Source organism: Caretta caretta, chromosome 13 (genome assembly GCF_965140235.1).
Source record: "Caretta caretta isolate rCarCar2 chromosome 13, rCarCar1.hap1, whole genome shotgun sequence".
NCBI classification, from domain to species: Eukaryota; Metazoa; Chordata; order Testudines; family Cheloniidae; genus Caretta; species Caretta caretta.
The window spans coordinates 31,580,634-31,591,315 of NC_134218.1; the positions used below are offsets into that span (position 1 = coordinate 31,580,634).

At 46.5% G+C, this 10,682-nt stretch overlaps 1 protein-coding gene and 1 long non-coding RNA gene across 8 annotated transcripts in view; one reads left to right on the forward strand and one right to left on the reverse strand.

Annotated features, from left to right (window-relative positions):
- Positions 1-428: 428 nt before the first annotated feature.
- LOC125622224 (uncharacterized) lies at positions 429-5,714 on the reverse strand. Its single transcript, XR_007352681.2, has 3 exons — positions 5,591-5,714; positions 2,899-3,454; positions 429-1,120 (listed from the first exon to the last, which is right to left on the reverse strand). It is a non-coding gene; the product is annotated as an uncharacterized LOC125622224 (long non-coding RNA).
- Positions 5,715-5,822: 108 nt separating this feature from the next.
- Positions 5,823-10,682, forward strand: part of RBM39 (RNA binding motif protein 39) — a 48,158-nt gene continuing 43,298 nt past the window's right edge. For 4 of the 7 annotated variants that reach the window (XM_048820030.2, XM_075118858.1, XM_048820027.2 and 1 more), the window contains exon 1: positions 5,823-6,029. The gene's annotated coding sequence lies outside the window, so the exon portion shown is untranslated. The remainder of the gene's footprint in view (positions 6,030-10,682) is intronic. The other 3 variants (XM_048820023.2, XM_048820026.2, XM_048820021.2) reach the window with 2 other exon arrangements.

The window sequence follows — 10,682 nt, forward strand, 5'->3', positions numbered from 1 at the left end:
ATTCTGCCATTCCTCAAAATATTGAGGAACTAGAATGCGTTTTAATATGCATGGTCTCTGAAAATAGCCAGGTTTTAATTTTTCTCAGTGGCTTCCTGCCATGGGTAAAAATGACAACCTTGGTTATCTCATTTTTTAAAATAATTTTACATTTTTTTTACCCATATGACAAGACACTTAATTATTGTAAAAATGTCATTGTCGGAGCTCATTAATGTTCTGAGCACTGTCCAGAGTATACAGCTTTTGGCAAATTGTCTATAATGCCAACATGAAAAACTATAAAAATTTGATCCAAAAGAGGTTAACCTATCAATGGAATGATTGTTTCACAGAAATATCAGACACATCTGAACCTTGGGGACTTGGTTTTTTGCCCTTCCTGTCCAGAACGAGAAGTTATGGTCACAATCTTGAAGACACATATGTATACATAACTTCTATTTTTAATGAAACTACTCATGCACTGAAAATTAAAACGTATGTTGTTTGTAAGAACATTAAATACAGATCCTGCAAGGTCATATATTACAAACTCTGATTTGGCTCAGAATGTTTGTACTACAGTGATCCTGGCTTTCTGATCAATTGTATTATATACACACACATCTCTGTTATTAAGTGCCACTTTAACAGAAGATATGCCAAACACTTCACATAGTATCCTGGGTCAGGTAAAACTAGCTACAAATTTTAATTCTGTCAGCACAGCTTACATGCATCCACGCTCAAAACTGAGTCCTGCTGACAAAACTCTGAAAATTTACTTGTAAAATTAAACCAGTTCCCTGAGTGACGAAATCCTCTAGTAGGATAGTGCTGCTGACAAAATGCCTGTATGTACACAGATGTACCAGTACCAGCAAACACAGTCTTCCAGCAACAAGCGCACAATTCAACTGTCACTGCAGCAGGGACCTCTGGTTAAATTTTTGAGCCCTGCAGCTCAGAAGTCTCACATCTGGAAGTTCACTTCTTACTCCAGTGTTTTCTGGAAACACCTGTTTCCTCATGAAGTGTATCTGTATAAGCACAGTTCCAGCTGAGATGTCCTGGATTTCCTTGGCTGGGAGGTGGGGGTTGAGGGGAGGTGAGCAGTGAAGGCACAGCTGTAGAATTCCTGCAGGGACAAAGATGTATACATAGATATTGCAAAGGAGATGCAGACAGAAGCCTGGATACAGCAAGGATGAGAGACAAAGCCAGGCAAAGGGAAGGAACTGCGGCAGGTTTAACAGAAGACAAAAAAGGAGGGTAACAAAGTCTGGTGCTTCCCCCAAGAACTGCTCTTATGTGCAGTGTGATGCCAAACTGAGCAGGGATCCCCTCACCAACTGGCCCGTGATAGTGGCCAGACTTGCAAGCTCGGGACCTGCGGACTGAGGTGAGGGACATAGATGATGTCAGGCTGCTCGAGAGCCAGGACCTCTTTGAGGCTCAGCTGAACTTGGAGAGTGAACGGATTAGCGATTCGGGACGAAGGTATGTTGTGACTTCATGCCCATTAATGCATGCCTTTATTTTACATTCTCCAGGGCCCCTTCCCCTTTCAAAATGACAGCTGACTGTGAATGGACAGTGAACAAAGACATTCTGTTTAAAAGTGGCCTATTTATTTGAAGAGCACAAACTGGCAGCACTAGCCAAAATCAACAGAAAGAAAATAGGAAAAAGCCGCCAACAAGTATTCCCAAATGCATATGTTTGCCAATACTTTGCAAACAAGCATTGAAAGTACATACTTTTGCAGGCAATGCCTTCCCCGTAACCAAACAAAATTCTGCAAATAGGAAAAAAAGCACTTGCACTAACTTTAAGCTACACACAGACCAGTGAGTATTCAAACATGCATTTGCAGAAAATGCATTGTAAACTGATTAGATGCAGGCTTTCAAGTCCAAAACACATTACTTGCATGCTGTGTTTAGATTCAGGAAAGAGGCAGAAACAATGTGCGGTGAGCTTGCACAGGCAGTCACTGGGGCCCTCTGCCAATAGTGCAGAAGAGCATTTATCTTGGCCCACATAGCTTTCCAGTCCTCTGGGATTTCACTGAGCTTTTCAAGCAAATACTGTTTGATCTTTGCCTGGACATTTCTAGGCAGACCAGCCTTGTTTCTCCCACCAGGGTAGGGTACCGTCTTACTCCATTCTGCAAGGACCTCTCAGGGGATCGTTGCTACAAAGAGGCCAGTACCATACAGCTCTGGCTGAACACAGACTCTCTTAAGCAGCTGCAGTCTGTGAACCTTCGATACCATCATAAGTCATATCTGCTAAGATCACTATTGCCTGTAATAAGTTTTTCAGTCTTTATTACACTATCCTTAAAGTTCCCCTACCACTCACTGGGTTTGAAGAAGTGCCCCCTGTGACAGATTTGGTCACAGAGACTCCCGCAAGACTGTCACTAGATGTGCTGGGATACCACTGAGAACAAACCCCCCCTTCCAGAGAAGGCTTCCCCCTTTCATCTTGCTGAGTTAGACACTCCAGTTAGCTATAGCACAGACCAACTACAGCCCTCCTGCCCAGAAAATAAGATTCACTTAGCCCAGGGGCTTTTCAGTTAACAAGGACTTTCCCAGCACCCAGTATTCAGTCTTTCTGGGAGCCTAAACCCCAAATGAATCTGTTTTACTCTGTATAAAGCTTACACAAGGTAAATTCATAAATTGTCCGCCCTCTATAACACTTGATAGAGAGATAATCACAGCTCTTTGCTCCCCCCCGGGTATTAATTACTTTGGGATAATTAATAAGCAAAAGTATAAAAAGTAGGATTTAAGTGGTTCCAAGTAACAACAGACAGAACAAACTAAGTTACCAAGCAAAATAAAACAAAACACGCAAGTCTAAGCCTAATACAGTAGGAAACTGAATACAGGTAAATCTCACCCTCAGAGATGTTCCAGTAAGCTTCTTTCACAGACTAAACTCCTTCCTACTCTGGGCCAAATCCTTTTTGGACCAACATTGTGTTTTATGGCCTGGGTCCAGCAATCACTCACACCCCCGTAGTTACAGACCTTTGTTCCAGTTTCTTTCAGGCATCCCTTTGGGGTGGAAAGGCCATTTCTTGAGCCATCTGAAGACAAAAGGGAGAGGCTTCCACTGCCTTTTATATTCTCTCTCTTGTGGGCAGAAACCCCTTTGTTCTTCTGTGCAAAATCACAGCAACAAGATGGAGTTTGTAGCCACCTGGGCAAGTCACATGTCCATGAATGATTCAGCTTTTTGCAGGCTGATGCTATTGTTTACATGTTAGTTTGAATGTTCGCAGGAAAGCTCAGATGTGGATTGGCGTCTCCCAAAGTCCATTGTCAGTTAAGTGTTTCTTGACTGGGCACTTACTCAGAATAAAGAAAAGGAGTACACGGCTGTTCCTCTGAAACCTGTAATTACTCAGAATAGTCCTTTCTCAAGAAGCTTACCAAATGCTTCACTGATGCTCCTAAGAATCAAACACATCGAGATACAAATATGTAGCCAATATTCATAACTTCACATACAAAAATGATACAGACATACAGACAGCATAATCATAACCAGCAAAGTACATCCTTTCCATAGACACCTTACTTGACCTCCTTTGTACAAGATTTGGAGCAACTATAGGATCCTGTCTCTGGTATCCTCCAAGAGGTAGTGAGGTAGAGGCTGGCATACAGGGTTGCCAACTTTCTAATCGCACAAACCCAAACACCCTTGCCCCGCCTCCTGCCCCCCATAACCTGCCCTCCCCCCCCGTTGCTTGCTCTCCCTCACCCTCGCTCACTTTAAGCAGGTTGGGGCAGGGGGTTGGGATGTGGAAGGGGGTGAGGGCTCTGGCTGAGAGTGTGGGCTCTGGGGTTGGGCCAGGGATGAGGGGTTTGGGATGCAGGAGAGGGCTCTGGGCTGAGGCCAAGGGGTTCGGAGTGTGGGAGGAGGCTCAAGGCTGGGGCAGGCGGTTGGGGTGTGGGAGGGGGAGGGGGCTCCGGCTGGGGCCAGGGAGGAGGGGTTTGGGGTGCAGAAGGGGGCTCTGGGCTGGGGCTAAGGGGTTCAGAGTGCAGGAGGGGGCTCAAGGCAGGGAAGGGGTATGTGCTCCGGCTGGGCGGCACTTACCTCAGATGGTTCTTGAAAGCGACTGGCATGTCTGGCTCCTAGGTTCAGGGGTGGCCAGGCAGCCGTCCAGGACAATGGGAGCTGTGAAGTCAGCACTCAAGGCGGTGGTGGCACGTGGAGACCTCCTCGCCGCCCCTGCGCCTAGGAGCTGGACATGCCAGTTGCTTCTGGAAGCTGTGCGAAGCCAGGGCAGGTAGGGAGCAGAACTTTTAACAGCCTATTAAAATCTAACTGAACTTTTAACAGCCTATTAAAATCTCCTGGATTGCTTTCAGTAGCCACTGGGAGATCGAGGCTTATTCCGGCAGACTCCTGGCCAATCCGGGAGGGCTGGCAACCCTACTGGCGTAGGGGACACTGGGATGCCTATCTCAGGGCCACACGTCTTTTGCCGATACACCTTGATGATGATGATGAGAGACAATGTCCTGCTAGCAATAGCAGCCACATGTGGATTGCTCGGGAGAAATCACTATGGTGGCACTGGGTTGCCAGGCGTCTGGTTTTCAACCGGAACTCCTGGTCAAAAAGGGGTCCTGACAGGTCTGGTCGGCACTGCCGACTGGGTCATTAAAAGTCCAGTTGGAGACGCAGCTGGGGCCTGGGGCTACAGCGGGCTCCCTACCTGCCCTGGCTCCATGCGGCTCCCAAAAGTGGCTGCCAGGTCCCTGCGGCCCCTAGGCTCATGGACAGCCAGGGAAGCTCCACACACTGCCTCTGCCTGGGTGTCAGCTCCACAGCTTACATTGGCCGGGAACCCTACGGGCTGCAGGGACTTGGCGACCACTTCCTCGGAGCCATGGTAAGCACTGCCGGGACCCCACACCCCAACCCCCTGCCCCAAGCTGGAGTCCCCTCCCATACCCAAACTCCCTCCCAGAGCCTGCCCTGCACCCCACCCCAAAAACCTGCCCCTGCCCTGAGCCCCCTCCTGCACCCCAAACCCTTCATCCCCAGCCCCACAACCCCAGCTGGAGCCCTTATCCCCCCACACCCCAACCCAGCCCTCTCCTTCACCCTGAACCCCTCATTTCTAGCCCCCATGGAACCCACACCTCCAGCCCAGAGCCCATTAGCCCCCCCCCCAACCCATGCCCCAGTCCGGTGAAAGTCAGTGAGTGAGGGGCTTCAGAGAAGAGGGGGCAGGGGTCTTTGGGTTTTGTGCTGTTAGAAACTTGGCAACCCTATATAGCAGTGCCATGGCAGAAAACGGTCCAGTGTAAACAAGGCCTTAAGTAGAGCTGGGCAGAGAGAGCTGGGCATGACTGAGCGACAGTCACGACACCAGGGTAGGGACCCCCCCGGCACAGCGCTCCTGGAGGGGATAGCCCCCCCTTCACCCAGGGCTTTCGGGGGGGAACCCCTCTGTGCCAGCATTGACCCGACTCCACCCCCCGTCCAGCGTTGAAAACACCCCCCCGCCCCCCAACCCAAGAGAGAAGACCGGTAATAAATTCTACTTCTTGTTTAAATATCCAAATTTCACCTTTGACCTTTCTAGTGCGGTTACTGCAGACCCCAATCTCGCGAGACTTTGAGCCTACGGCAGGGGAGCACACTTAGGCGGGGCCTATTCCTTACTCTCGCGATTGTTCAAGTCTGCTTCCGGGTGTGGTGTCTCGCGACATTCGTGTGTCAAGGACGCGCTCAGCCTTGTTTGTTTTGTCTCAGTCTCGCGAGAGCCCGTGCAGCGAGCTCTGGGCGGCCCCGTGTGTGAGTGCGCGGAGCTCCCAAGCAGCTAGACGCGGCAGGCGCCATTTCAGGGAGCAGTCGCCGCTGCTACCAGAGTTGGCCGGGAGCGGCCTTTAGTATCCGGGCCCCCCATCCCCTTTTCTGAGGGACTCGCTGCCGCTGGGCCTATCCCCGTCCTTAGCGCCGCCGGATCCCGGGCACCTGAGCAAGAAGCGTAATCCACAGCAGCGCAGGTAATCGCGCGGCCCCCGCCCGCTTATGGCCGTCCGGTTCCGCGGCCGCGTTCGGCCCGAGGGCCCTTCCCGCCGCTGCATGTGGGGGGCCGCGGGCAGAGCCTCCTCTCCTGGCCGGGCCCTTTTACCCAGTCTTCTCCGGGAGGCTTCTAGGTTGTCTTCCCAGCCGGGCCCGCCTTCCCGGGGAGAGCCCTGGTCTGAAATCCCGGGGGTGTGGGGCCTCAGCGGTTGTCATCCCTCCCCCTCCATTGGAGGTGGTGCTGGGGAGGCCGCAGCTGTTGGTCTGGCCGGGGCCCTGGCTGTTTGTTCCCGTAGCCGCGTAGCTGGCGAGCTGGGCCTCGGCCCAGACCGTCCCTGGCGCAGCTGCTGCCGCCAAGGCCGGGAGCGCACGGGGCACCGCCTGCGGGTTCTGCGCCTCCCCGCGGGGACAGGCTGCGCGAAGGGCTCTCTGGAAAGTTGTTTCTGCTCGCCTGGGATTATAAATTCCGGCTCTAGGCTGGCAGCGCGGGGCGGCGGGAGAGCGAGTGCCATGGGCGCCAAACCTGGGCTGAGCTAGTGGACGCTGGACAGTCTAAAATGATTGTATTTTGTTCCCACCTATTGAACTGCAGTAGCAACATGGTGGGAAACGGCAGGTTTGGCCTGGCCTTGGCCAGGAACGCACAGTGTGTTTGTATCCATTAAAAGAAAAGGAGGACTTGTGGCACCTTGGAGACTAACCAGTTTATTTGAGCATGCTCAAATAAACTGGTTAGTCTCCAAGGTGCCACAAGTACTCCTTTTCTTTTTGCGAATACAGACTAACACGGCTGTTACTCTGAAATTTGTATCCATTGTTAACTAATATTGCCTAACCCTAGGTAGGCAAGGCAAATGGAGTTTGGACACCTTTGTAGCTTGAGGTAAATGCTGCACTCAACCCTAGTGCTTTTCTTGACATGTGAAAACTACAAATTGTTTTGTTTCGACTAGTATCTCACCATGTTAACTAAACATGTAAGAAAATACATGTATTTCTTGGGGAATTCAGTTCAGTGAAGATATTACAGCTCAACAGTAAACACCCCAGAGACCTCACAGAGGACTTCCAGCAAAACTAGAAAAGACTAGAGTTAATATTTCTGAAATTCCTAAGGTGAAAACTGAAGGTGGGGAACATCATCTAGGCCTCTTTTGTACATCATGAAGAAGCAAAAAAAGGGTAGGAGCACAATACAAAAAATATTTGGCAGGTTACAATTAAAGATTATACTTAAGGTATAGGCAGGGTTTGTACCCATTGCAGCTTTGTGATTGGGTGACCTGAAAAGGCTTCAGGGTTTTTTCTGGTTTCAGAGGAACAGCCGTGTTAGTCTGTATTCGCAAAAAGAAAAGGAGTACTTGTGGCACCTTAGAGACTAACCAATTTATTTGAGCATGAGCTTTCGTGAGCTACAGCTCACTTCATCTCACTTCAGCTCACTTTTTTCTGTATAGGAATATCGGAGGTTACAAGTGTTTGTTTCACTGTTCCCCTGGTTGGATGACTTACAGAAGGTCATTTTGAGTTTCTGCAATTGAAGAGTATGGGAATGTTGAGTCCTTATTATTCTTATCCCAGCATTAAATTATTAGGTGCCATTCAACATTGTTTATGGAAAATAGGTATTGTGAAATAAATAAAATATTTTTGATGAAATTACAAATTTGGTAAAGGTAACTCTATAATTTCTGTAATGTTTGACTTGGTACTTTATAGTTGTATGCAGTGTTGTTGTAGCCATGTTGTTCCCAAGATATGAGAGACACAAGATGGGTTAAGTAATATCTTTTATTGGACCAACTCCTGTTGGTGAGAGAGACAAGCTTTTGAGTTTACTCCGAGCTCTTCCTCAGGTCTATGAAACTGTTCCCCACCAATGATCCATCTAGCCTAGTATCGTGTCTTCTGACTTTTGCGAATGCCAGGTTCTTCAGAGGGAATGAACAGAACAGGCAATCATCAAGTGATCCCTCCCCTGTCATCCGCACCCAGCTTCTAGCAAACAGAGGCTAGGGACACGCAGATCGTGGTGTTGCATCCCTGCCTATCCTGGCTTAATAGTCATTGATGGACCTATCCTCTAGGAACTTACCTAGTTCTTTTTTGAACCCTGTTATAGTTTTGGCCTTCACAACATCCCTTGGCAAAGAGTTCCACAGGTTAACCATGTGTTGTGTGAAGTACTTCCTTTTGTTTTAAACCTGTTTATTAACTAGGGGTGACCCCTAGTTCTTGTGTTATGGGAGGGAGTAAATAACATTTCCTTACTCACTTTCTCCACACCAGTCCAGATTTTATAGACCTCTATCATATCCCCCCCCTTAATCGTCTCTTTTCCATGCTGAACAGTCCCATTCTCTTTCATCTTTCCTCATATGGAAGCTATTCCATACCCTTAATCTTTTTTTTGCTCTTCTCTGTACCTTTTCAAATTCCAGTATATCTTTTTTGAGATGGGGCGACCAGATTTGCACTCATATTCCAGATGTGGGGGAACCATAGATTTATATACAGGCATTGTGATATTTTCTGTCTTATCTATCCCTTTCCTTTTCTGTTACTTTTTTTGACTGCCGCTGCACACTGAGCACACCTTTTCAGAGCATTAGCCACAATGACTCCAAGATCGCTTTCTTGAGTGGTAACTGCTAATTTAGACCCCATCATTTTGTATGTATAGCTGGGATTGTTTTCCAGTGTGCATTACTTTGTGTTTGTCACCACTGAATTTCATCTGTTGCTTTGTTGCCCAGTCATTCAGTTTGGTGAGATCCCTTTGTAACTCTTCGCTGTCAGCTTTAGACTTACCTATCTTGAATAATTGTCTGCAAATTTTGCCACCTACCATTTTTCCAGATCATTTATGAATATGTTGAATAGCCCTGGTCTCCTGGGGGACGCCACTGTTTCCCTCTCTTCATTCTGAAAGATGACCATTTATTCCTACCCTTTGCTTTCTGTCTTTTAACCAATTCAGCCAATCATGAGAGGACCGTCCCTTTCTGAAAATCTAAATACACTATCCACTGGATCACCCTTGTCCACATTTCAATGGGAATAATTGAAAGGAAGTGTTTTTAATGGGGTCCCACAAGAATCTGTTCTTGGCCCCATGCTAGTCAATTTCCGTGTCAGTGATCTGGTTGAAAATATGAAATCATTGCTGATAAACTTTGCAGATAATACCAAAGATTGGTGAAGTGGTGATAAGGATAGGTAAAATTGAGGGATTTGAATCTCTTGGGAACTTGGATATAAACAAATTTATTTTAATACTGGTAAATGCAAAAGCATATATGTTTAGAAAAAAAACATATAGGCCATATTTACAGGATGGGGGACTGTATTCTGGAAAGTATTTACATGAAAAAGATATAGGGAATCATGGTGGATAACCAACTGAACATGAGCTGTTAATGAAATGCTGTGGATAGGAGCTAATGCTATCCTTGGATGTGAATTGCCAGGAGAATATGGCATAGGAATGGGGAGGTAACTTTACTTCTGTATATGATGAGACTGCAATTGGTATACTGTGTCCAGTTCTGATATCCTCACTTCAAAAAGGATATTGGAAAAATTGAGGAGGCTTCAGGGAAGAAAAGAAGTATGAGGACTGGAACACTTGCCTTGCAGTGAGTAACTTAAGGAATTCAATTTATTTTAGCTTGTAGAAGAGCAAGTTTTAAGAGACAACTTGGTCAGTCTAAAAGTACCTACCTGGGGAGAAAGTATGGGGAGCTAAGGGATCAAAGAGAAGCTCTAGTTCATCTGCAGGTTATTGGGCTTGATGCAGGAAATACATGGACAAATTTGCTGGCCTGTGCTACACAGGAGGTGAGACATTATCATAATGGCACTTTCTGGCCTTGAAATCTATGAAACTTGGACATTTGCAAAAATCCAAGTTTTAAGTAGTTTGCATACATGTCCCTTCTCTGTTGTTTAGGTCTTGCTTCTTTTGGTAACTGTGGTGTCAAACCCTACTGGTTCTTCAGTTTGGTGCAGGACCTGAATTTCTAATAAATAAGCATATTTGGGTATAGGGAGAATCTTTCTGACATTCGTTTTCATAAAGAAGCAGGTGGCACGTAGTTCTTTTCTTTGAACTTCATCTTCCATTCATAACCATGACTTAGCTGGTGCTTATAACGCATTCTGTACTGTCAGTGTGCAGGTTACGTTCCCACTGCAAACTCCTTCCTGATTCTTCTCCATATGATGTTTCTCATTCAGTATCATTTTAACAAGGTCCTTATTAGTATGTATAGTTGGTCAATTGACTGATCCAAAAAATAATTGGTCAAATATTTTAAAGCGCTAACTTATTGGAACTGTAGTGAGTAAGACTATGGTTTCCAGTAGGCTTAGCCTTAGATACATATGCCTAATTACAAGAAACGGGTTATTTAATTATTATTTTAACTCAGAAAATGTGAAACAATGAAACAAAGTTCTTAAAAAATGAAGTAATAATTGCTACTTTTTTTAGCAATGTTAGCTTCACATTTAAATTTGGACAAGAGTAAACAATTACAAAATAAAATAAAATGAAATTAAACAGGAAACAAACATATAGCAACAGGGTGGATTTACTAGACAGGAAGACTCGATTTAATCATGGATTTCTA